Source organism: Anabrus simplex, chromosome 2 (assembly GCF_040414725.1).
Source record: "Anabrus simplex isolate iqAnaSimp1 chromosome 2, ASM4041472v1, whole genome shotgun sequence".
In the NCBI taxonomy this organism is placed as follows: Eukaryota; Metazoa; Arthropoda; class Insecta; order Orthoptera; family Tettigoniidae; genus Anabrus; species Anabrus simplex.
In genome coordinates, this window is record NC_090266.1 from 1,220,140,085 (window position 1) to 1,220,165,471 (window position 25,387).

A 25,387-nucleotide genomic window follows, 5' to 3' on the forward strand; every position below is an offset into this window, starting at 1 on the left:
TGCTGATTTTTGGGTCTCTAGGCCACTTCTGTTCCATCTTTCAGTGTGTTAAGTACATAGCAGGGGGCGGGAAGCGCCTCTTTCTTCTCCAGCCGTTCAACACAAGGTAATGGCCGATTAATAACTTCTTTCTTTGCTAGCTCAGCAGTTTAACTTTCGGGGCGGGTTCTAAGCGTTCAGCCATGTAACCTTTTCCTAAAAGGTAACTACTCCTTTCATATATTCTCTTTTAAAACGACATATTGGGATAGAGAGTGCTAACCCTCTCGAGCTCCCACTCACATTGTCTTGAGGTGAACTTATTTTCTCAACCTATTTTTCGTTAATGTAAAACAAATTGTTCTTTTCTTAAGTCACCGCTTTAGCATGGGATTAGCCCTTGTATTAACGGCCTAGTGCCAAGTAGGTCTTAATCAAAGTGTATTACGAGTGCAAGTTCGCCTCCTCTCAAATTGTTATTTTAGAGGTCATTTAATTAACCTGCTTTTCTTTTAATAGACCTCAGTAGATTGGGTATTTTACCCCTGTGTTTATGTCCGTTGAGGACAACTTGAAGGTGGAGTTTGGTGGGGCCTGGGAGAGGCTTAAATTTTGAGAGCGAGTGGCTCTTTTGAAAATTCTGGGTTGTATGCCTCATGGAGGTTTTTCAGTGTAATTTGGAGCAAGGGCTCCTAGGTATGAATGGGGTTTTCTCCCCCTCTGTTAAAACTTGTGTTTGAGGTAAAACTGAGCTGATTGCCCAAGCATTGTGAAGTCAGGGCGCGAAGCCCAAATTCTGTAAATATTGTAACTAACCCCTTTTGAATTGCTACTTTGTACCTGCCATGCTTGTTATTTCTTTGTTTTCGAAAAGAAAATATAACCTTGTTAACTTTAAATTAATTTTACATTGCACTATAATTTCGTAGCTTGAAACCCATTCACACCCGCACCTTCTTTCACCTCTACCTACCACGAAAAACACGGTAACAAGTGGTAGCAGAGCGTGGTTGAATGGGTCTCAATTTAGCCCCTTTTGACGGCTAAATATTGTTGGTTCCGAACTCTAACTATTTTCCCAGTTGCTGGAATTTTTTGAGTTTTTCAAAATTGGTCTGTCATCATGCCCGGCCCTCGCGATGTTCTCCTTCTTAACTATTTGCGTAAGGAGGAGTTGATCTATGAATTAACTATCAGAAATGTGCAATCTGGAGGCACGGTTGCAATAGACACTAACAAACTTAGAGAGTCCCTTGATTTGCCCATTTCTATCCCCAATTTGGGAGAGAAAGAAATTGACGACTCTCTTTCCACGATCACGGAGAATATTACTGGGCTAGCTTCTGTAGTTAGTTTTTTTGATGAAAATGATCCGTCTCCTAATCAAATTAAGCGTGTGCAAGGCAGGCTATATCATTTTTCGAATAGGGTTAACGATCTGTTGTCTCTAAAACTGAATGATGTTCAGAGGAAGGAAGCTAGTACGCTCCTGGAAAATATTTCCGAATTATCTAGTAAGGTCACTCAATTGTTAACTGGGGAAGTTCCTCCCAAATCTGATCAACCCACCATAGTAAATGCAGGTAGTGAGGAAGCGCCTCCCAAGGGAGAAGTTAATAGAATAACCGTTGCTGCTCAAACTATCCCTGCCCCACTGGACAACGAGTCTGAACGCCGTGCATCGCTGAGTAACATCCGTTCTGAATTAACTTCCTTGCCATTGAAACCTTTACCTACTATGTCACCCGGGTTTAGTAGCTTGCCTCATCCATTGGCAATGTTGCTCAGAGGTATATCTAAGTTTTCCGTTAATACCACCAGTGACGTAATTTCATTTTTAAGATTTCTAGTGGAATTTCAGGATCATGCCCTTGTTTTTTCTCTTTCTCCATGTCAAATCTTGCAAATTATCTATCCGTATGCTATTGGTATTCTCTCTGATAAAATCGTAAGAGCCATTGCCGATCAATCATCTATTGAGGATTTCCATGCCCATTTGCTAGCTAACTTCATCCCTGCTAGGGCCAGGTCCTCCCTTATTCAGAAGTACTATTATCGTGTACAGCGCTTGGATGAAAACTTGGCTGATTTCATACAGGACATTAAGTTTTATACTAGGGTGTTTGCCCTTCATTTTCCTGAAGATCAGATTGTACAGGCTATTGTAGAGGGAATTTCACCTCCCTATAGGTCATATTTGTGTTTCGCGGCGTGCCCGCAAACTTTCTCGGAACTTGAAGCATTGGCCGTCTCAGCGGAAGGAGTTAGATACGCCGATTCTTTGCGTGTCGCGAAAGAACCCCCGCCTTCCATTAGTAATACTCGGCCTCCACCTCGCCGATCAGTCACCCCCCGTAAATGTTATGCTTGCGGGTCGCCTGACCATCTGCGCAATAAGTGTCCTCTGATCAAAACTAGTAGGGCAAATAATGGAGCTGGTTCATCACAAGGCTGTTTTAAATGTGGGGCTTTCTCACATATCGCAAAGAATTGTCCCAATTCGAATAGCACCCCCTCCTGCTCAACTTCTGGTGTAACTTCCAACAACAATCAAAAGTGACTAGTGGCTGCGGCTGAGTCAACTAATTCTGCTTCCCAAGGCTCAGCCCCTGGCAAAAAGGTCGAGAATTCAGGGAACGATAAGTCTTCGAATACATCTTTTGAATGCCCCAAAGAGTGCCTTAGGATTGCGGCGGATACCCCCGCACCTGTTCCTTTACTTAAGATTGAGTTAAATAACGAGCCTATAACAGCTCTCTTAGATTCAGGCAGTGTTTGTTCGATTATTTCGGCTGAATGGTATTCTAAATTGAAAGCTGTTTGTAAACTACCTGACTACGTCTCATCTTCTATTCAATATGTTTCGGCTAATTCATCTCCATTAGAAATTCTAGGTTCCGTACTGGTCAAAATTCGTATTTTTAAGTTTACTTGGAAAATTAAATTGTTTGTGGCTAAGCACCTGTCTTGCCCCATCATACTGGGAGCGGACTTTATTTCTCACACTGGTCTTGTGCTCGATCTTCAGAGTAAGTCGTGCACATTCAAATTTGTGTCCAATTGTAAAATTCCCTTGTTAAAGTGTAATTCTGTGTCGTGTTCATCTATTTCGCCTACCCAGGATGAGATGTTGTTAGACCTTAGACATCTACCTGAGGAGCAGGCTGATAGTATTCGTAAATTATGTCAGTCATTTCCAGAGGTGTTCTCTGATACTCTTGGTGTTACTGACCTTATTGAATACAAAATTGAGGTCACGGATTCGATTCCTGTCCGTTTTCCACCTTATAGGCTATCTCCACCTAAAATGAAGGCTCTGAAAGAAATTATCGATCAGATGTTGAAGGATGGTATTATTAGGCCCTCTAAGTCGGCGTATTCATCGCCTATTTTTCTAGTCCCGAAACCCCAAGGAGGCTTCAGGCCTGTCATTGATTACAGGGCTCTCAATCGGAAGGTGGTGTTGCAATCTGTGCCCCTTCCTGACCTTCATTCTTGCTTTTCATGGTTTCGTAAGGCCAAGTTCTTCACTATCTTGGACTTGAATCAGGCCTATAATCAAATTCCCCTTGCCGAAGAGTCTAAACACCTTACAGCGTTTGCCACGGACTGGAATTTATACGAATACAACCGCGTGCCTTTCGGGCTCCCCACGGGGGCAGCTGTGCTCACTAGGCTACTAGATAGGGTCTTCTCCGACATCAAATTCGAGTACTTATATCACTATTTAGATGATGTCGTCGTATTTTCAGAGACTTTTGAAGAACATCTAGATCATTTGCGAGAAGTTCTCGATCGCCTTCGTAAAGCTGGGTTAACTGTTAAGTTGTCCAAGGTTGCCTTTGCTAAGCCCTCTATGTCATTCCTAGGGCATATTGTGTCACCCGATGGTGTAGCAGTCGATCATTCTAGAACACAGGCCATCCGTGATTTTAAACCTCCCAAGGACATTAAAGGTATCGCCAGGTTCATTGGTATGGTGAATTTCTTCAGGAAGTTCATTCCTAACTTTGGTAATAGAGCGGCGCCCTTAAACCTTCTTCGTAGGAAAGGCATCAAATTCGAGTGGGGACCTTCTCAACAAGCCGCTTTTGAAGACCTTAAATTAGCACTTTGTAATGCCCCTGTACTTGCTATGCCTGATTTCTCGAAGAAATTCATCGTCCAAACCGACGCGTCGTCGTCAGCAGTAGCTGCAGTCCTTCTTCAAGAGACTGAACTAGGGAGGCGACCTATCGCCTATGCCTCTAGGACCTTGTCGGCTCAAGAAGCCAAGTATTCCATCTATGAGCTCGAAGGTTTGGCAGTCTTATTCGCCTTAGAAAAGTTCCGTCTCTATCTGGAACACGTCAAATTCGACCTGGAGACAGATAATCAAGCATTAAGCTGGGTCTTAGGTAGGCCGCGTCGTACTGGTCGTATAGCCCGCTGGGCTATTCGTATTTCCGCCTTCCAGTTTGATGTTAGACATATCAGAGGTACCGAAAATGTTGTTGCTGATGGACTCAGCCGTATGTTTCATAACGACGTCGAGACCCACGAACCGGTCGACAGTTCATCACCTCCCGAGTCCATACTATCTGGTGTTTATGCCATCTTAACAGATGCTCCCATGCTTTTTAGGGATATTGAGAAATACCAACGTGAAGATCCGACGCTGGCTCCGATAATGGAAACCCTTTCTTCTGGGGAACATGTTGTCCCTTATGTTCTGAGGAATGGTGTTCTATGTTGCCCATCGAGGCATGATAGGATGATGAAAGTTGTCGTTCCAGCTGTTCTTGTACCTATGATCTTCAAGTATTATCATGAGACCCCATTAGGAGGGCATCTTGGAATCTTTAAAACTCGTGAGAAGATTCGTGAAATGTTCATCTGGAAAGGTATGGACGGTGAAATCCGGGAACTTGTAAAAGCTTGTAAATCTTGTTTGCTCAGTAAACCCACCATGTCCACCAAGGTAGGCCTTTTGTCTTCGCATCAAGCGTCGCGCCCCATGGAACGTCTGTATATCGATTATGTAGGACCCTTCCCCCAGTCAAAGGGTAATGCTAACAAGTTCATCTTTGTGTGCGTAGATGGTTTTACCAGATTTTCTTGGTTATTTCCGACTAAGCTGGCTACCGCTCAGTCTACCATTACCTGCTTAAATTCTATTTTTGCTTCTTTTGGTCCGTGTCAATATATTGTATCTGATAATGCTAAGGCTTTTACATCTAATTTATTTCGTAAATTCTGTTCTGACTTATCAATCTCTCATGTAACTACTTCTGCTTATTACCCTCAACCATCTCTGGCTGAAAGGGTTAACCGTAATCTCAGGTCAGCACTTATTGCCTATCATCATGAAGATCATTCCAGGTGGGACACGTCCCTGCATTGGATAGCTTTTGCTTTGAATTCGGCGGTTCATGAATCTCACAAGTTTACTCCAGCTTCTTTGATGTTCAAGTTTGTTCCCAACTCGCCGCTCTCTAACCTCTGGTCTCTGAATGACATTCTACCCGAGACAATAGATCCGGATAACATTAAAGATCTTTGGAAGAAGGCTAAAGCCAATCTTAAAGTGTCTCATGAAAAGGTTAGGGAAAGGTATGATCGTGGACGGAGACCCACCCCTTTGAAGGTAGGTGACCAGGTTATGGTCAAAAATTTTGTTCCCGCGGGCAAGCTTGCCCCCAGATTTCATGGGCCTTGTATAATTCTCGATTTCCTCACCCCGGTTACGTTGTTATTAAGCAATCCAGCCACCGAGAGGATATTTAGGGTTCACCTGTCCCAGGTGAAACCGGTGTAAATTTTGTGTCAACTTGCTTCATATAATTTGATAGGAATATGAAGGTTATATTTTTTTTTTTGAGTTCCACTCTTAAGGCATTCTGCTCCTTCTATTTTATTTTATATGTAAGCATTTCTTGTAAACCTCCCCGATTGTTAAACTGCCTTCCTGTCCTTACCTCGGCCATTACCACGCTCCCGTCTCCTGCTTCAATACACATAGTGGCTTGACTTATGCCATGGATATTTGCACGCCGCTGGCCCCTCAACCTCTCCACAAGCCTGTACCCTCAAAAAAGATGATGGTCCAACACAATTCTGCCGCCAAGCTTTAATGTTTCAGTGCCCCCGCAGCCGCGCGGCGCCGTGCAGCAACTGGAGCTGAGGACGGGCCCCCTCGGCCCCAGCGAGGACGACGTGTGCACGGCGAGCCGGAGCTCTCCTCCCGGCCAAGGCTGATGTGCGGCGCACGACCTGCTACTTAACCGCAGCCTGTATATGTTCACCGCGGGCGCGGCGTGCTTCAACACCTCTGCTCCCCTCATAGTGCGGGCGAGCGGTATCTCAGGGTACTTGAGGGGTCCGAGCGGCCTCCTTTGGACGCAAGCCGCAACGGCCGGTCTGGCAATCCCACTTCATCACCATCTACTACATGAACAGATACCATAAGTAATGACTACACTTGGGAATTCAACTGCAATATTTGGTGGACCTTGAAATTTTTTTTTCTTCACTTTCAAGTATAAAAAGTTATCTTCAGAAATTCAACTTCTACAAATATAAAGACTTTACTTCATCTGCAACAACAAATTTTGAAACCAAATCAACCCCAAATTAAGAAAATCTTATAAATTTTTTGGCAATCAATCTTCATACCCACAGCATAACTTGGACCTTGTTTCAAACTGATTTCATGTGTCATCCCTGGAGGAACTTTTGGGGGGGGGGGGGGGGGAGGTCTGTACCGGGCGGTACACCTCCACTCCGCTAATTTAAAATGTGCGCCTGTTGAAACTCCTCTGCTGGAGGAAGTCTGAACTTTATTGACAGTATTAATTTTCTACCATCTCAGAAGATGTCACCACGTGGAAAATTTTGAGTTTTTGAACTGTGTCATTTTTGATGTGTTTTTGTTTCGCTTGAAGTAAGAAGTGTGAACTTTCTCTTCTAGAGGACACTACTGAAGATCTACAATAGTGCAACCTAGTGCGGAGTCAAAGAACTATTTTTTTGGAGAAAATTTAATTTCAAGAGTTTGTTCTTTGTTAAATTTCTTTCTATCATTGTTTAAGTTGGCAATATTTACCCCTTTCTTCCCCTTGTGTTGAACCTAACCAATCCCGAATTTCTTAAATTAATTTCTATCCAATCAGATGTATCTTCCCCCAACTTTAATCTGTTGCGGGGTCCTATCCAATAAAGAGTTTGTGGGAGGGTGTTTTCTTTCCCCTAACGCCTAGAAACTTCCGCGAGAGTATTTAAACTGCTGATTTTTGGGTCTCTAGGCCACTTCTGTTCCATCTTTCAGTGTGTTAAGTACATAGCAGGGGGCGGGAAGCGCCTCTTTCTTCTCCAGCCGTTCAACACAAGGTAATGGCCGATTAATAACTTCTTTCTTTGCTAGCTCAGCAGTTTAACTTTCGGGGCGGGTTCTAAGCGTTCAGCCATGTAACCTTTTCCTAAAAGGTAACTACTCCTTTCATATATTCTCTTTTAAAACGACATATTGGGATAGAGAGTGCTAACCCTCTCGAGCTCCCACTCACATTGTCTTGAGGTGAACTTATTTTCTCAACCTATTTTTCGTTAATGTAAAACAAATTGTTCTTTTCTTAAGTCACCGCTTTAGCATGGGATTAGCCCTTGTATTAACGGCCTAGTGCCAAGTAGGTCTTAATCAAAGTGTATTACGAGTGCAAGTTCGCCTCCTCTCAAATTGTTATTTTAGAGGTCATTTAATTAACCTGCTTTTCTTTTAATAGACCTCAGTAGATTGGGTATTTTACCCCTGTGTTTATGTCCGTTGAGGACAACTTGAAGGTGGAGTTTGGTGGGGCCTGGGAGAGGCTTAAATTTTGAGAGCGAGTGGCTCTTTTGAAAATTCTGGGTTGTATGCCTCATGGAGGTTTTTCAGTGTAATTTGGAGCAAGGGCTCCTAGGTATGAATGGGGTTTTCTCCCCCTCTGTTAAAACTTGTGTTTGAGGTAAAACTGAGCTGATTGCCCAAGCATTGTGAAGTCAGGGCGCGAAGCCCAAATTCTGTAAATATTGTAACTAACCCCTTTTGAATTGCTACTTTGTACCTGCCATGCTTGTTATTTCTTTGTTTTCGAAAAGAAAATATAACCTTGTTAACTTTAAATTAATTTTACATTGCACTATAATTTCGTAGCTTGAAACCCATTCACACCCGCACCTTCTTTCACCTCTACCTACCACGAAAAACACGGTAACAGGTTTAATAACAGCTGAAGTTTTATTTACATCCATGTGTTGGTTATTGTACCTAGTTCATCTAGTGTATCTAGTCTGCCTATCATTGTTCGTGCCATATTTTCCAAAATAAGGAACTATGGCCTCATCAACAGATATTTACATGACTGAAACAGAATTTTAGACACCACTCATTCATCACCTTCCAAAGAAATCACACTTTGGCAAATCTATCACTTGTGTCCAAATTATTATCAGTGTTATCATACATATGTCATATCTCATACTCTGTTTAAACCTGTTTCTAGACATGCTGCTGTAATAGTTTCATTATGGCAGTCCGGAAATTCTTCTTTGGGAAGACAAGTGGCAAGAAAGTGACTCTGAGATAAGTGGACAATTTTTAAACTTCATTGATTTTTATCAGATCTTTCTGACCTGAGTAAGTCAACTGAATAGACGGAATTTTCATCTGATTTAGACTGATCACTGTCACACTCATCCGAACCTAAATGTACATCTAGAAGATAGTCTACGATTCTCCGTACAGTTGCCTAAGCATAGCCATGGAATTGGTCGCCCCTGTGCAGCTTCATCTCTACTATCTTTGTCTGAAGTAACTCTCTGGGGGCCCAATAAAAACATTGATAACAGCCTCAGTTTCAATTTCACTTGAATATTCCTGTAGAGTCTAGAGAGAAACAGAAAGGAATAGTGTGAATACCAAAATTTCTGGACAATAAAATTGGAAAGAATTTAAGAACAACTATAAGCATCAATACTATTTGTGCCTTAGTGCCAACAATGGAACAAGTCAGCAATAAGAAACCCCAGGTCATTCATACCCGCTGTTCCAAAAATGGAACGTGACATTGTTACAGCTCAGGAAGGTTATAATTAACTTGGAGCAATTTATTTTTAATATGTTCTGTTACCTACAACTCAAGTCTATGTATTTCCATAACTACATTAATGAGAAGATATTTCATGTTCATGAAACAAACAAACTGTCGATAAAACCATATTTGAATGCATACATCTGTAAACAAATAGCTGAGAAACACCTGATTATTGCACAAGCCAACTCAAATGATATCCTCAAAATTATGCAGCATACCTACACACCAGTTTTTAAGAAATGCATAATTTTTGGAACAGCGGGAACAAACGTGTTAAGAAATTTTTCAGATTTTTTCCCTATTAAATTTAATTAACCAATGCAGGCTATACCTTGTTACGAGCTCCCTAATCATTCCACTATGTTGATGTTCGATCTTACCTTCTGCCTACTTCGCTGGCTTGCTGCTGTCTATACTGCAACTCAACACATCTTGCTCCGTCTGCTCACTCGGCCCACTTGCAACTGTTTGTTGACTATACCTCCCGGCCTGCATTCTACTACGTCACCATGTTCTTGCCTCTGTTTCTCTTGCGCCATATAAGTCGTCGCTGCCCTGTTTCAGGCAGTCAGGCATTCTGTGGTTACTCGAGCGGTGGGAGCAGAAACTGTTACGCACGGCTGGTCCGTTGCGATTTTAAAATTTTTCCATCTTCTACGTGACTTTGTGTTATCACCACTCAGTTGGGTGAGCAGAGTTTTGTTATATTATTCTAGACACTTTGGACCATTCTTCTCTAACTTTGCCCCTCAGGCCTTAATATATATTTCGAACTTTGGCCCATTCAGGGCACTTCCTACTATTTATTTGATGAACTTCAAAATCATCAAGACTCAGTTGTAAAATCTTGCACAAAGGACTCATAGCTCGGGCCAACGTTTCAACATTAAATCAAGTGAAAGACTGACTGGTATGGAACTTTTATAAACGGCCTGTGTACGTGTGTTAGAATATCTTTGAATTATGGCAGCCTGATTTTTACCATCTCTCACCCATGCCATTCCTATCTTTCTTTCCTTTCTTGTCACTGTTAACATTGCTTTTCTTATTCCCTGTCTTTTCCTTTCCTGTTCCTATAATCTTTCTTCTTTTTCATAATTTTTGTGATTCTGAATTTGTAATAGTGGCCTTCACGTTTTATTAACTATGAATGTTGGAGTGTAACTATTGTACTTATTCTTCTAAGGTGTAAAAATAACTATCTTGATCCCTACTTAATGGTCGATAAATATATTCTATATTCAAAGGAGTCTAGTCACGATCACATAAGCATTTCCTTATAAGGGACATCTTATTTGTGTTTACGTAATTGTGCCTATGTCTAGTCATGGTCTAATGATCATTTTCGTTTTTAAAATTCTTCTTTGTATTGCCAAAGCAATATTGTAAAACTCTAGTCATGATCTTAATCAAACGTTTTTTCCTTTAATGAGCTCCATAAAACTTTTCGAATTCTATTTTGTGGTTGAAAGTAAAGCTGTCACAATAATTTAGTCTTGGTATTTGTGGAAATCTCTGACTGTAAAATACTTTCTTCTGTTGGTGTTATCAATACATTTTGTAATTTGAACTTTGTTGTTTGAGCTACCTTAGCTATCCCTACTTCCCCTCTTTTCCCGCTTGTTATGTGCTCACCACATCATACCTTCTGTAAAATAGCCCAACAAACCCTGCGCTAATTCTGCTGATATGTTGAGGTTTTGATTTCTGATTTATGCTCCGCTCTTTTTCCTTGTATGGTCTGGCACTGGAGCTTGACAATACTTTATGTTTGCCACGTAACGCCTTGGGTGGTGGTATCTATTGCACGCGCCTTTTGGCCCAGTGTTTTATTTTTTTGGTTCTGCGCACAGACAGATTTATACTGCGTGTAGCATTCGTACACCATTACCCATATTATTAGTCATCACCGACTATTCACCAAGTTTGTACTGTTTAACACATCTAACCTGGATACACTCAATGTATCCCTCCTCCCCCCTTATTATCAAGAAGAGTAACAAAGGGTAGCAGAGTATTCCCTTCTTACTCATATTTGATTCTTTCTCCAACATATTCAATCGATATTTCCTCTTGAATACATATTTTTTTACTTCTTTGTTTTTGAAAATGGCATGTTTTTCCGATAATTTTCCGTCAGGGAAGATTCTACCTCATTACCACCCCCATCGTATCATGATTTGTCTTTGCCTAAACCCCCTGTTGGTGACTTAATTTCCTTTTCTAGTTCTATGTCTTCCTCCATGCACCCTCCATCTACTATCATTACACCTGACCTATTAACCGAAGATATAAAAACTTCGTCTTTTCGACAGTATCCTATGGCTCAGTCTCCACCTCTTTATTCTCCCCCTCCCATACCTCAACTTACTCCATGAAAAGTAATCAGCAAATGCTGGGGATGTACCTTAATTAAGGCCATGGCTGCCTCCTTTCCGCTCCAAGCCCTTTCCTGTCCCATTGTCGCCATAAGACCTACTGTATTTGTGTCGGTGCAACGTAAAGCCAATTGTAAAAAGGGGGGAAAAAAGAAGCAGCACACTATCATAGAAATTTCTTGCCTAGTAATTTATTTACGTTTATACCAATAAAAATGTTTCTACGATACTTTTAGAACAATATTTGCTACAAACTTTCATAAGCACTGTATGCCTCTTTCCAAACATAATAGAATTACACTAAGTTTATAGGCAGGATGTGAATACAATAATAAATACTTTATTACAACAAGATAGCAAAAGCTTGTCAATGACTCTTTCTTACACTCAGTTTTCGTGTCAGTAAATGAATAATATGATTTTTTTTTAAAAGCAACTTTTGTTACAAGGCCAGATTATAGACATTATACACATCAAACTGAAGATAACCATACTAGACATATACTTCTGTTGAACTTACAGAGTAAAAACCAAGGAATTTTCAGGCTCTGCGAGACGTGGCTAAGTAACTGCGAAGGCAGACTTCCCATATTTTGCAGCAATTTAACTCATGGTTCCAACTAAATTGATTACATTAACATAAAGTATTGCACCAGTATTAATAAAATGGACTCTAATGCCTGTTGCTCACGGTAAAATTTTCTGTCAAATTTATTGTACAATAATTTAATTTTATAAAATTTCTGTTGCTCACGGTCAAATTCAAGTTTTATAAAACCTTTGACAAAACTTTTCATAAAAGAGGACATGTTCTATTCCATAAAATTAATTTGACGAAACGAACCAATCAGCGAAGCTGACATCACGATGAGAAGATGTCGTGAGAAGATTGTGAAGCTCAATTGTAAACAACCACTTCTTTCTAAAATGGCAGGATCCGGGTGGACTAAGGAAGCTGTTAGTGTTTCACTGGACGAATACCAGAAATATCCATGTTTGTGCGAGGTTAAAACGCCACTTTGCCACAACAGAAATGTAAGAAGAGAGGCAGAAAACCCAATCGCCGAATTCCTATATGAATGCTGGTCTTTTAACCTCAACTAATTTTCGACCAAGGACAGCAATCCTCTACCTCCTCCTCTTCGTTTCATCCAATCCCGAGTCCAGCATTTCCTGACATTTTTTTTCTTCCTTTTTACCACTCTCCAACATAAAACTGTAGCTAAAGCAGCAAGTTTTGCTTTGTTTGTTGGAGCCATACTCTCAAACACACTGTAAGTTGTTCTTGGTTTAAAAGTTTATCGATAGATGGCAGCACATACACATCTTAGTTCAGAAGTGATTCATAGATGGCCATCCTGATGCTTCCACGGATTTTATAAAATAATTTTACCGTGAGCAACACAACTTGTTTTCACCAAATTTTTATAAAATTATTTGTACAACAAATTTTACGAAACATTTTACCATGAGCAATAGCCATAAGACAACACTAAAGTCAATAGCAAATTAAGAGTAACGAAGGAAAAGGCGAATGGAAGAAGATAAGTTACCTATGAGAATAATTGACTCTGTTATGGAGGGTAAGAGAAGTTTTATTTGCTAGTGGCTTTACGTTGCACTGACGCAGATAGGTCTTATGGCGACGATGCGACAGGAATGGCCAAGGAGTTGAAAGGAAGCGGTCGTGGCCTTAATTGAGGTACAGCCCCAGCATTTGCCTGGTGTTAAAATGGGAAACCACGGAAAACCATTTTCAGAGCTGCCGACAGTGGGATTCGAACCCACTATCTCCCGGATGCAAGCTTACAGCCGCCCACCCATAACTGCACGGCCAACTCGCCCAGTGAGAAGAGAAGTAGAGGGAAACCAAAATGAAGATGGTTAGGCTCAGTTTCTAATGATTTAAATATAAGAGGTATAGAACTAAATGAGGCCACAGCATTAGTTGCAAATAGAGGATTGTGGCAATGTTTAGTAAATTCACAGAAGCTTGCAGACTGAACGCTGAAAGGCATAACGGTCTATAATGATGATGTATGTATGTATGTATGTAAGGAAAATGGAAAAAATTAAATAATTATAACCATTGAAGAATGACAGTAGAGGGATTGAAAAATACATCCACAGCGAGGCAACCAGGGGAGAAAAAGGCAAAGAGATTTTGCCCCAGACCAAGAATTTCTTGGGATTACCACTTCCCACTATATGAACAATGTGGAGGTGTTACGCAGAAACCGATAGTGCTTAGACTTAATGTCAAATAAAAGAAGGTAAACTTGGAATTCCATTATCAGTTGGATGTCAGTGGATGCCACCAGTGTGAAAGGCTTCCTTTTTATTTCATCTCTTGTCTAATGACAAAAGCTATTACAGTTACAATGACAAAGAAAAGGTCAGCACACGCAATAGTTGCAGAGGAATTTTAATACGTTATTCATCAAGTATTAATGCTTGGATCTTCAGTCCATAGACTAGCACTCTAAGTGACCCTATCTCCGTGTAACTAACGCATCCGACATGTACACAAAATATTCACCATCCTACATCTACATTTAACCGTTCGTCACATTCATGCCTTGCCTTCCCCCATCGAATTCCCTCAAAAATCAATCAAACAAGTCCTCAATGTCTCAAGAAGCCTCGTATCAATCTTTTTTGTTTTCTGGGACAAACATTGCTGACTTTCTCTCCCCTCACCATTTTGACTTGATATATCTTCATCTGTGATCCTGTCAAACAAGTTCACTTTCAAACATTCTTTAATAACATTATATTTGAAAGGCTTTTATTGTTTTTCTTTCTACACCAGTTACTGTCCAGGTTTCACATCCATACAAGGTATTGCTTATCATAAAAATCTTTCTAATATCCATGTATATGTCTGTGGTGCACAAACTTCTTTCTTTTATGGCCTCTTTGTTTCTGTCAGAGCTATTCATCTACTTCCTCTAGGACTTATCTTAATCTGGATCACATGACTACTTCTGACTGCATTCCATTACTTTTGTTTTAGATTGATTTATTACAACCACCATGGAGCCATCTGACGGTGAGACACGGCAGTGACTGCGCATCACCTCATAATTATTTCTTTTTGTTGCAAGTTGCTTTTCGTTGCACTGACCCAGATAGGTCTTATGGCGATGACGGGATAGGAAAGGCCTAGGAGTTGGAAGGAAGCGGCCGTGGCCTTAGTTAAGGTACAGCCTCAGCATTTGCCTGGTGCGAAAATGGGAAACCACGGAAAACCATCTTCAGGTCTGGCGACAGTGGGATTCGAACCCACTATCTCCCGGATGCAAGCTCACAGCTGTGTTATCTTGACCGCACGGCCAACTCGCCCGGTACCTTGTAATCTACAAGCCCTCAGGTTTGTGGTGCCATAGGAGTTTTGTTTTTTTGTACTTCTCCAAGACCGTCTCTATTCCTTTCAAAAATTTCTACAAATCCTCTGTACATTCATACTTGCATATCAGAAAATATTGGTATATACTACAACACAATTTACCTTCATGCTTTCCAGCCCATATAGTGAAACTGCAGGAAGATATTTCTCTGCTTCTTTAAGTAAGTTCTAACATACATTTTATACTAATGAAGCCTCCGTGGCTCAGATGGCAGCACGTCGGCCTCTCACCGCTGGATACCGTAGTTTAAATTCCGGTCCCTCCATGTGAGATTTGTGCTGGACAAAGCGAAGGTGGGACAGGTTTTTCTCCGGGTACTCCAGTTTTCCCTGTCATCTTTCATTCCAGCAACACTCTCCATTCTCATTTCATAACATCTATCAGTCATTAATAAATCACTTTGGGAGCGGTGACCCCATTGTACTACTAGCCTATACATGATTCATTTCATTACATCCCTGACCCAGACAATAACTGGAAAACAGGTTGTAGGTTTTCATTTTCATTTTGTACTAATAACTCATGTGTCCTTATTCTCTTGACAATGTTCTTCAGCTCACCTGTCGCAGCCTTCTGGATAGCAGCTATGTCCCAGTACCATCACCTTTCAGTCTTGTCCTGTGTAATGTTTCCAGGCTCATAAGAATTCTGAATGGAAGGTGGTATAAAGACATGGCAATTATACAGAAGGCTGTAATTCTGTAAGTTTTCTCAAAACTTTGGAAGCATTGTATCTATTTTATTGAGAACTACTTTGAAGGGAACCAGTCCTGTATACTTGATAAGTGTGTCAATGCAGGGCTATAATGGTAGCAGCAGAATATCAGTATCCTAGATCAGGAAAGTATAGAGCTCTAAATTAAGAAAAATCATTTCCTCATAGTTTTGATTCCACAGAAATGACAATATCTTTCAAACTAAAAATATATAACAAAACAGAAATATAGAAAATGATAGGTCTGAAACACTCACAGCAGGCACATATATTTCTCTCTCTTTAAATCCATTTCACATATCATCATGATCAGTAAAGCCCCTTTAAAGCAACTGCTAAAGCACAGAAATTGTTATACAAAAAGCTGTGCCAATTTAGAAATGATACCTAACTACCCAAATGAAACAATTGGCAGTGTTGAACTGCAAAGCAATGGCATTTTTCTTACATTTAGAACACAGTCTAGGTGGCCATTGAAGTCAGTTGCTAAGAGAGCTTTAGATCACATGGTTCTGACAGATAGCAGGACTTACAGTTTTAGGTGGAATCCAAACCATGAGGGATGTGACTTTTCGTAAGAAGAAACTCTCAGAAGTTGCTGGGATTCAAGCCAAGGCCACCTTGCACCTGCTCCCTCCTAGAATTAGGAAGAAGGTTATGGAAATTAACTACCATGGTGGAAATCTTGACTTCTAAACAGAGGTTCACATTTAACCCGAAGTATATGATTTTGTATTAACCTCCAACCATAGTCTTGTAGCCACGCCATCATGGTCTATCACAGGATGGTATAGCAACCAGAACTAAAAGATATCTGCTAACATGCAAAAAAGAGTTTGACTTCCACAGATCAGCCTCTCACTATCAGTCCTAAAAAGACATTATAAAGCAATTTAACATCGCAAACTCTAATCTATATATTAAAAAAAAACATGCCCTGACTGACTGATTCATCATCGCTGAGCCAAAACTACTGGACATAAAGAAATGAAATTTTGAGGATACATTAATATTAGGGTGTAGGTGCTCACTAAAGAAGGATTTTCGGGTATTCTGTCGCTAAGGGGGTGAAAAGCGGTGGGTGGGTGTGTGACATTTTAAAATGAGGATATCTATATCTCAAAAACTTAAACGTTTAAAAATAAAGAAACACATGTTTTTCTTGTTTTCGCAAAATCCCATCAGCGGGGATGAAAAAAGGGGGAAAAGTGGTTGAATACCTGAAGATGTTACAGACAGGAAAAGTGGTGTTTGGAGTCTCCTTTAAAAATAAAGAAACACATTTTTTTTTTTTTTTAAACCCAATGAATAGGGGGTGAACAGGAGTGACAAGCGAGGTGGAATTTAACAAATACAGTATATATCTAGGCCTACAATATATCTCAGACAATTAACATGTTATAGACTTGAAAACTGGTACTTGGAATCTCCTGTAAAAGTAAAGAAACACAGATAATTTGTTTTCGGAAAATCCACTTAAGGGAAACTGAAAAAGGGCGTGAATTTTTAAAATGGGCATATCTACAGAACATCTCAAAAACATAACATGTTAAAGATGTGAAAATTGGAGTTTTTAATCTTTTAAAAATAAAGAAACGTGTATTTTTTGTTTTTGAAAAAACCACATAATGCGGGGGGTGGGGTAAAAAAGAACTCAACAGGGGATTGCATTTTTTTTATTAGGATAGTGATATCTCAAAAACTGAAGATGTTACAGATTGAAAATTGGTATTTGGAGGCTTCTTTAAAAATAAAGAAATACTTCTTTTTCTCAGAAAATCCACTTAAAGGGGGCAAAGGAATTGAAAAATGAGTTTAATTCTTTGTTGAGAGGTTGCTTACATCTCAAAAACTAAAGATTTTACAGACATGAAAAATCTGTATTTGGAATCTTCTTTCAAATTAAAGAAATACCTATTTTTTGTGGATTTCTTTGTATGAGGATACTTATATCTTGAAAACTAACAATGTTACAGACGTGAAAACTGGTATCTGGAATCTCATTTTAAAAAAGGAACACTTTCTTTTTTGAAAATGACTTAAGAGGATTTGAAAATTAGTAAAGGAGGAGTTTAATTACTTTTATGAGGTTACTTATATCTTAAAAACTGAAGCTGTCACAGACGTGATAGATAGTATTTGTAATTTCCTTTAAAAATAAAGAAACATGAACTTTTTGTTTTCGGAAAGTTCATTTCAGGGGGAGAGGGGTAGAAAGAAGTGAAGAAGAATTTGAATTCTTTTTATGAGAATCCTTATACCTCAAAAACTGAAGGTGTTATAGACATACAGACATGAAAACTGGTATTCGGAATCTAAATTTAAAAATAATGAAACACATATTTTTTTGCTTTCGGAAAATTCATTTAAGGGGCTGAAATGAATTGAATAAGCGGGTGAATTTTTAAAATTAGTACCTTTATATCTACAGTATACGTCACAAACTTAACATGTGGGAGACAAGAAACTTGGCATTTGGAAAGTCCTTTAAATATACAGGAACAGGTAAGTTTAGGTTTTCATAAAAGGCACTTAACAGGGGTGAAAATAAGTTGAAAAGTGAGTTGAATTATTTTTTTATGAGAATACTTGTATCTCCCAAACGTGATTTACAAAGAGAGTCTGGGTAAATGAAACACTATTTTTCGGTGAGTTTTTATACTTCAGGGATTTTCAGATAATGTCTTAGAATAGTGCCGAGGAACGATACTTTTATCAAATTACGTAATCGACGCGAGCGAAGCTGCAGGTAACTGCTAGTCTGTATATAAAAAATAACATGTCCTGACTGACCGATTCATCATCGCCCAGCCAAAACTACTGGACATAAAGAAATTAAATTTTGGGGATACATTTATATCACTGTGTAGGTGCTCACTAAGGGAGAATTTCTGGATATTCCGCCGCTAAGGAGGTGAAAGGGGAGGGGGGATGAATTGTTTAAATGAGCATATATCTCAAAACACTTCAAAGTTTACAGGCGTAAAAATTGGTATTTGGAATCTCCTTTAAAAATAAAGAAATGCGTATTTTTTGGTTTTGGAAAATTCAGTCAATGGCGGATGAACAAGAGTGACAAAAGGGGTGAATTTTTAGAAATAATATATCTACAGTATGTCCCAGAAACGTAACATGTTACAGACGTAAAAATTGGTATTTGGAATCTCCTGTAAGAGTAAAGAAACATAGAACATTTGTTTTTGGAAAATCCACTTAAGGGGGGCTCAAAGAATTGAACAATTAGTTGAATTATTTATGAGTATACTTATATCTAATAAAAACTAACGTTGTTGCAGACCTGAAAATTGGTATTTGGAATGTCCTTTAAAAGTGAAGAAACACGTATTCCTTTGATTTTGGAAAATCCAATTAAGGCAGGTGAAAGAATTTAAAAATTAATTTAATTTTTTGTATGAGGACACTTACAGTATATTTAATAAAAACTAAAGTGTTACGGATGTGAAAATGGTGTCTGAAATCTCCTTTAAAAATAAACAGGCATTTTTTGGGGAAAATCAACTTGTGGAGGGAAGGGGGTGAAAAGGAGTTGAGTCCCTTTTGAGGACACATATATCTCACAAACTGAAGATGTTACAGTCGTGATAATTGATATGTGGAAGCTCCTTTATAAATAAACACATTTTTTGTTTTCGGAAAATTCACTTAAAGGAAGTTAAAAAATGGAATTCTTTTTATGTGGATACTTATATATAAAAAACTGAAGGTTACAGATGTGAAAACTGGTATTTGGTATCTTTTAAAAATAAAGAAACATGCATTTGGGTGAGGGAGGGGGAATCAACAGGGTGGGGTGAAAAAGGAGGTGAATTCTTTTTATGAGGATATTTATACCTCAAAAATTAAACGTTACAGATGCGAAAGTTGGTATTTAGAATCTCCTATAAAAAAAGAAACACGTACTTTTTTTTTACGGAAAATCCACTTGAGGGGCTGAAAAGGATTGAAAAATGTGAATTTTTAAAATGAGTAGTGGTATATCTACAGTATATGTAAAAATAAACTGAAGATGTTGCAGACATGAAACTTGGTGTTTGGAAAGTCCTTTAATAAAAACAGGAACACTTATTTTTTTTGTTTTTGGAAAAGGCACTCTTGACGGGGGTGAAAAGATGATGATGCTTGTTGTTTAAAGGGGCCTAACATCTAGGTCATCGGCCCCTAATGGTACGAAATGAGACGAAATGAAATGACAAATTAAAAGCCCAAAAACATCCACTGACCACAATTCAAAATGTGAGGACGAAGAATGAATGGATGGATATGAATTAAAACGATCAGTGGAACCGACCCACAGTGCCTCACATGCACAGAAGTTGGCGTAGAACAATAGTAGTAGTGACCAAGGGACTGCTCCTATAGCACAATACTGAATCGATGATACTTGTAGTCAAAAGGGGTCCAATATCCAAGTCAGTGTCCCCTCACAATGGTACTTATCACTAGAAAAGTAGAACCCTGGTATCTGTCATATTGTGGTACTAATCAAGAGTAGCGTAGACTCGTGGTATTCCACACATTATGGTACTACTCACAGGTAATGAAATTCGCACATGTATTACAGACCTACGCTGTTTCGCACATTGCGGCGCCATTTACAGGCAACGCAAACATATGGTGTTATCACATAAGGGTACTACCCACAGGGACTCGTTCTATCCCGTGGTGTTCCTCATATAGTGGGTACTAATCATAGACAAACGGAAACCATGGGTTCCCTCATACCATGGTGTCGCTCATATAGTACAACTAATCACAGGTACTGTAAAAGCTGTCAAGCCCTCGTTTGCTACAAATCACAAACCTATTTGATACCTAACATAGTGGTACTACGCGCAAGTAAATGCGACCCATGGTGGTCCCCGCATGGTGGTACTAATCACAAGCAGTGTCATGGTTCTATATAATAATCCCTTGGTCACCCCTTTCAGTCGCCTCTTACAACAGGCAGGGGATACCGTGGGTGAATTCTTCATCTGCGTCCCCCACCCACAGGGGTGGGGGTGAAAAGAAGTGAAAAAGAGTTGAATAAATTGTTATGAGGATGCTTGTATCTCAAAAACTGAAGACGTTACAGACGTGAAAATTGGCATTTGGAATCTCCTTTCAAAATAAACGTGTATTTTTTTGTTTTCAGAAAATCCACTTAGATGGGGGTGGGGGAAGGACTGATAAAGGAATTGAATTCTTTTTATGGGGATACGTATATCTCAAAACTGAAGATGTTACAGGCGTGGCAATAGGTATTTGGAATCTCCTTTACAAACAAAGAAACATGTTTTTTTTTTTTCGACTTGAGAGAACGATTGTTTCTTACTTGTACAGTTCTATGTCGCATGGTCATCTTAGCCCCAAAAGTCAACATTGTTTACAGAAAGAGTTCCTGAGGTAAATGAAACTAAATTTTTCGGTGAGTTTTTATACTTTAGGGATTTTCAGATAATGTCTTAGTACAGTACCGAGGAACAATTACTTTTATTAAATAGTGAAATCCACGCAAGCGAAGCAGCGGGTAACTGCTAGTAATATATATTTTCAAAGGTGCAGGAATTCCTTTACAAACCAGAACATTAGGTTGTAACTTTAAACACACTTAAATATTCTACCTGTGTCTTCAAACTTAGGTTGTACTATTAAATATTAAATACACTGTGCTACATAGTCAAAAGGGGCCTAGCTAAGATATTCTTTTCAAGTTTTCATCACTTTACACAATCTAAACAGAGCTACCTTATGAATCTCAGATTTAAATCTTCACTTGTGAATGGATATCAAAACCAGCAAAGAGAGAATGAAGGTAAAGTCAGTAGACTAACTACCTTGCAAAAATAAACAAGGTAAATAGCTCAATAAAGAAGATATTTAAATTTTAAAATCAATCTTCTTCCAGGTTGTGTTGTAACCTGTTATATAAATTATATATTTCTGATGTGATGATGATTATAGGGCCAAAAAGACCGCTGCCCTTCTGACTCTAAAATGTAAATATAGCCACATTATAAGTACAAGCATAACGGATAAACATTGAATTAAGGCAAAACCTCGGCATCATCTTTAAACTTGTCACCCTGAGGTAGAATTTACTAATGTTTCTTCATAAATTTCTGCAAAATTAAGTATTTTATGTTAGAATGAAGCCTCTTTGACAGATAGGGAAATTGTCACAATATCTGTGGAGGGGGAACCACATGCTCATAATGAGTGACATTTAACACAACATACTGCCCCTAACATCTGAGCTCAGTGTTCTCCCCAGAGATTTTCGTCAGCTCGATGGCAGGAATGAGTAGCCGGGAAGGGAATACTACGTAAAAAAGAAAAAAAAAAAAAAGAATATGATAACATTTTATTTAGCTTCCTCAGGGCATTAACAATAATATTAATGCCAAAATTGAAATATTTCAGTGTTATCACGAACAAAACATACAGGTTTATTTTCAACTTCTAGTGTTTTCTGTTCGTTTGGTCATGTAACACTGGGGATTAACCACTCACTTGCTGTAGAGTGCCATACAGGTTTGTGACGTCCGGCAGAATGGACGGATTAGATGCTAATCCAAACACCGCTCGCGCACGACACTACGTAATAATCAATGTAACCATTGAAACTCCAATCTAATTGATGCAGTTATGCTGTCAATAACTAAGATTTATAATTTAAATAAACAGTTTTATAGTATTTACAATTTTTATTTGGAACACCTCATGACTCAAATATGTATTTTTGTTTTTGCTAGTGGCTTTACGTTGCACCGACACAGATATGTTTTATGGCAACGATGGGACAGGAAAGGCCTAAGAGTTGGAAGGAAGTGGCCATGTCCTTAATTAAGGTACAGCCCCAGCATTTGCCTGGTATGAAAATGGGAAACCACGGAAAACCATGTTCAGGGCTGCCGACAGTGTGATTCAAACCCACTATCTCCTAGATGCAGGCTCACAGTCGCGCGCCCCTAACCACACGGCCAACTCACCCTGTCAAATATGTATTAATATTATGTAAGTAGCTATATAGGATACGTTAGCTGGGCCTAGGTCCTAGGGAGAACACTGGAGCTACTACAACAAAACCCTCTCCATAGACCTAGCCTCAGCTAATCCCTCTAGTATGCAAAGGTAAAGATACCATTTACCTGTCAATGATTTTACGACATGATCAAAGTCTAGAAGTGATGCGAAAAAGGAAATGAATAATAAACAACTTCAGTGTCAACTAAAGAGGGCCCAAAATGGTAGTGCAAAGAATAGTGAAAGAAGTTTTGGTAGCAGGACTGTATGCTTCAAGAAATGATGTAATTTGAAAAGTACTGTATACATAAACAAAGTTTTAAAAGAAACAATTAAAAATCCAAATACAATATAGTATTTGGACAACAAAGCATTAAGCATTAATAAGAGATCCAATGGCCTCAACAAGAATGCTTAGGACATATCAAGATTATACAAATCAGATAAATTAAGACCTAAATCCACAAGAAAACTGCACAATCCAGTTGGAACAATACAGCCCCGATACTATTAACTATACTGTAATGGAATTAATATCATCAGTCCCTCCTGTCTTAAATTAATATAAGCTGGTGCCTATATGATTATAGTTGTCAAGTTCCTCATGAAAGAGAAACAGGCACATTAGAAGTGAACAGTAACGAGAGCCACTTCATTCTCTCTTCAGCATCGGACTGAGGGATACAAATAACATCATTAGTGACCTCCAAACAAAGGACTGATAAACCCTACACTGGTCAAACACAACATTACAGTGCATTTAACGAAGTCTGTAAAGTAGGATAAATAACCCCCTCTTTCCTCAACATCGCACTTTGTTAATTTTCATGTGATTGACACACGGGTAAATTTAAAACATGGTTAATAATAATAATAATAATAATAATAATAATAATAATAATAAGATTTGAATGGTATCTTCAGAGTTTGAACTTCGGCTATCACAGTTCCATTTCTATGCAACAGAATAACATAATGCTTTGTTTCTACAGGTTGTGCCCAAGGTCAATAATATTCAAATCTCGCAACACCCAAATTATCCCATGAACTTGAATGTGCTAATACTTGGTACACTAAGTAGTTTCAATCTTCATGTATGTTTTGGATTGGAACACTCATATAAAGGAAACGAGTATACTGCTGAAATAGTCACCTCACAATTTGTCTCATAATATGCACTACACCTGAAATAATGTTAGTTTATTACACACTCCCTCATTAATGCTTCAGTGTCTGCCTCCATTGCATAATAATTAGCGTTATTAGCAGCCATCCTTGGAGGTCCGGTTTTGAATCCTGGTACTGGCAGAAATTTAAGAATGGCAAGAATGCAGGTATGGTACATTAAGTACCACCTTCATTGGGGGTGTGCCTGTAAACAGCTCCAAGTTCTTTCGTACTGGCAAATACTGCACAGAAATGGAGAAATACACACATAGTAGTGTAAAAAGCAGTTATCTTCGTTCAATGAGAATGGTCCTTCGGTCTTTGTAGACAACACTAACCACATGGAAAAAACTATGGAAGAAAAGCTAAGTGAACTGAAGTATGAAACGCACCTCCGTATCTTCCCTAAATTAGTAACAGCAGATTACCACATGTTCATGAAAGTAACTTACTTCTGAAAGATAAGGAGTTCAAAAAACAGGGACAATGCATCATAACAAGAATCATGCTTTTCATGGACAGGATTGCAAGCTTAGAGAATCCTCAACAGAGATGTAGTTTATTCTGAACGAAGAAGGCATGTTTTCACCATTCAAGAATTCAATCGTAGTGCAAGGTATGAAAATGACTATTTCGGAAGAAGACCTATATAATAAGACAGTTATTCTTGATGCTAAGATGATAATTATATGGAAATCTTCCACAATCAGTGTTGATAACATGTCAAGTGGGGTAATCCCTGGCATTTTGAAGCATTTATTCAGAATGTGTTCTTTGAAAATCAGATGTTGTGGAACCATAAGCCCAGGTCCATATCCGGACAGATCAAGTTTACAGTGTACTATGTCTTGTGGCATGGAAGAGAACAGATTTGCTATGCTCAACCACCAGTCTCCATCTAACCTTTTGGCTATTTTATGCAGTCAGTCCCATGTCTTGAGTAGAGTCTCTTAGCAGGCTTGAAGGATAGATACGTAATAGTACATTACGAAAAAACCAATAGGAGATTATCTCACTCATCACTTCCTGAGTATACCTATTTCTAGGATACCTCAAAGTGGAAGAGTTATGCGGTATACACAGGGACATATTATTCTACTTCTTGTTCTTAATGATTTATATATTTTTTCTGTATAATAGCTAGAGGATGTGCTGAATTATTTGGTAATGTAAAATAGATGAGAATATGTATTTCCAGTTTCAAACAGAAGCAGGTTATGAAAGGAAAACTGGGGAGGGAAAAATCCTCACTCGCCACTTTCTAGGTCATTTTGTTCATTTTTGTTATGAGCTATGGGTCTGCTGCCTTCCAATTCATCAGCTAATGCCATGCACGGAACATCATACTCATCAGATGCATTTGTTACCGATAATTTTCCAGAATGCCCAAGGCCTAACTTTATTTCATGAAGCTCATCCAATGCCATATTCATATGACAGTCAGAGTAAAAAAATCTTACAACTATAAAATAACAATGTACACCAATCTTGGTTTTCGAGTCTGAATTAATGCAGTAACTGCGATTGTGCATCAGTCCCAGTATGTATAATTTTGAGCCACAACTACAGAAACTTGTCCTAGAACTTAAAAATACCACCTCT

General features: G+C 39.0%; 1 protein-coding gene across 2 annotated transcripts in view; it reads right to left on the reverse strand.

Annotated features, from left to right (window-relative positions):
• Positions 1 to 25,387, reverse strand: part of LOC136864808 (phosphatase and actin regulator 2) — a 1,136,936-nt gene that overhangs the window by 1,080,159 nt on the left and 31,390 nt on the right. Inside the window, exon 2 of one of the 2 annotated variants that reach the window (XR_010859374.2) lies at positions 16,126 to 16,229. The exons of the other annotated variant lie outside the window; for it this stretch is intronic. The gene's annotated coding sequence lies outside the window, so the exon portion shown is untranslated. The remainder of the gene's footprint in view (positions 1 to 16,125; positions 16,230 to 25,387) is intronic. 2 annotated transcript variants of the gene reach the window in all.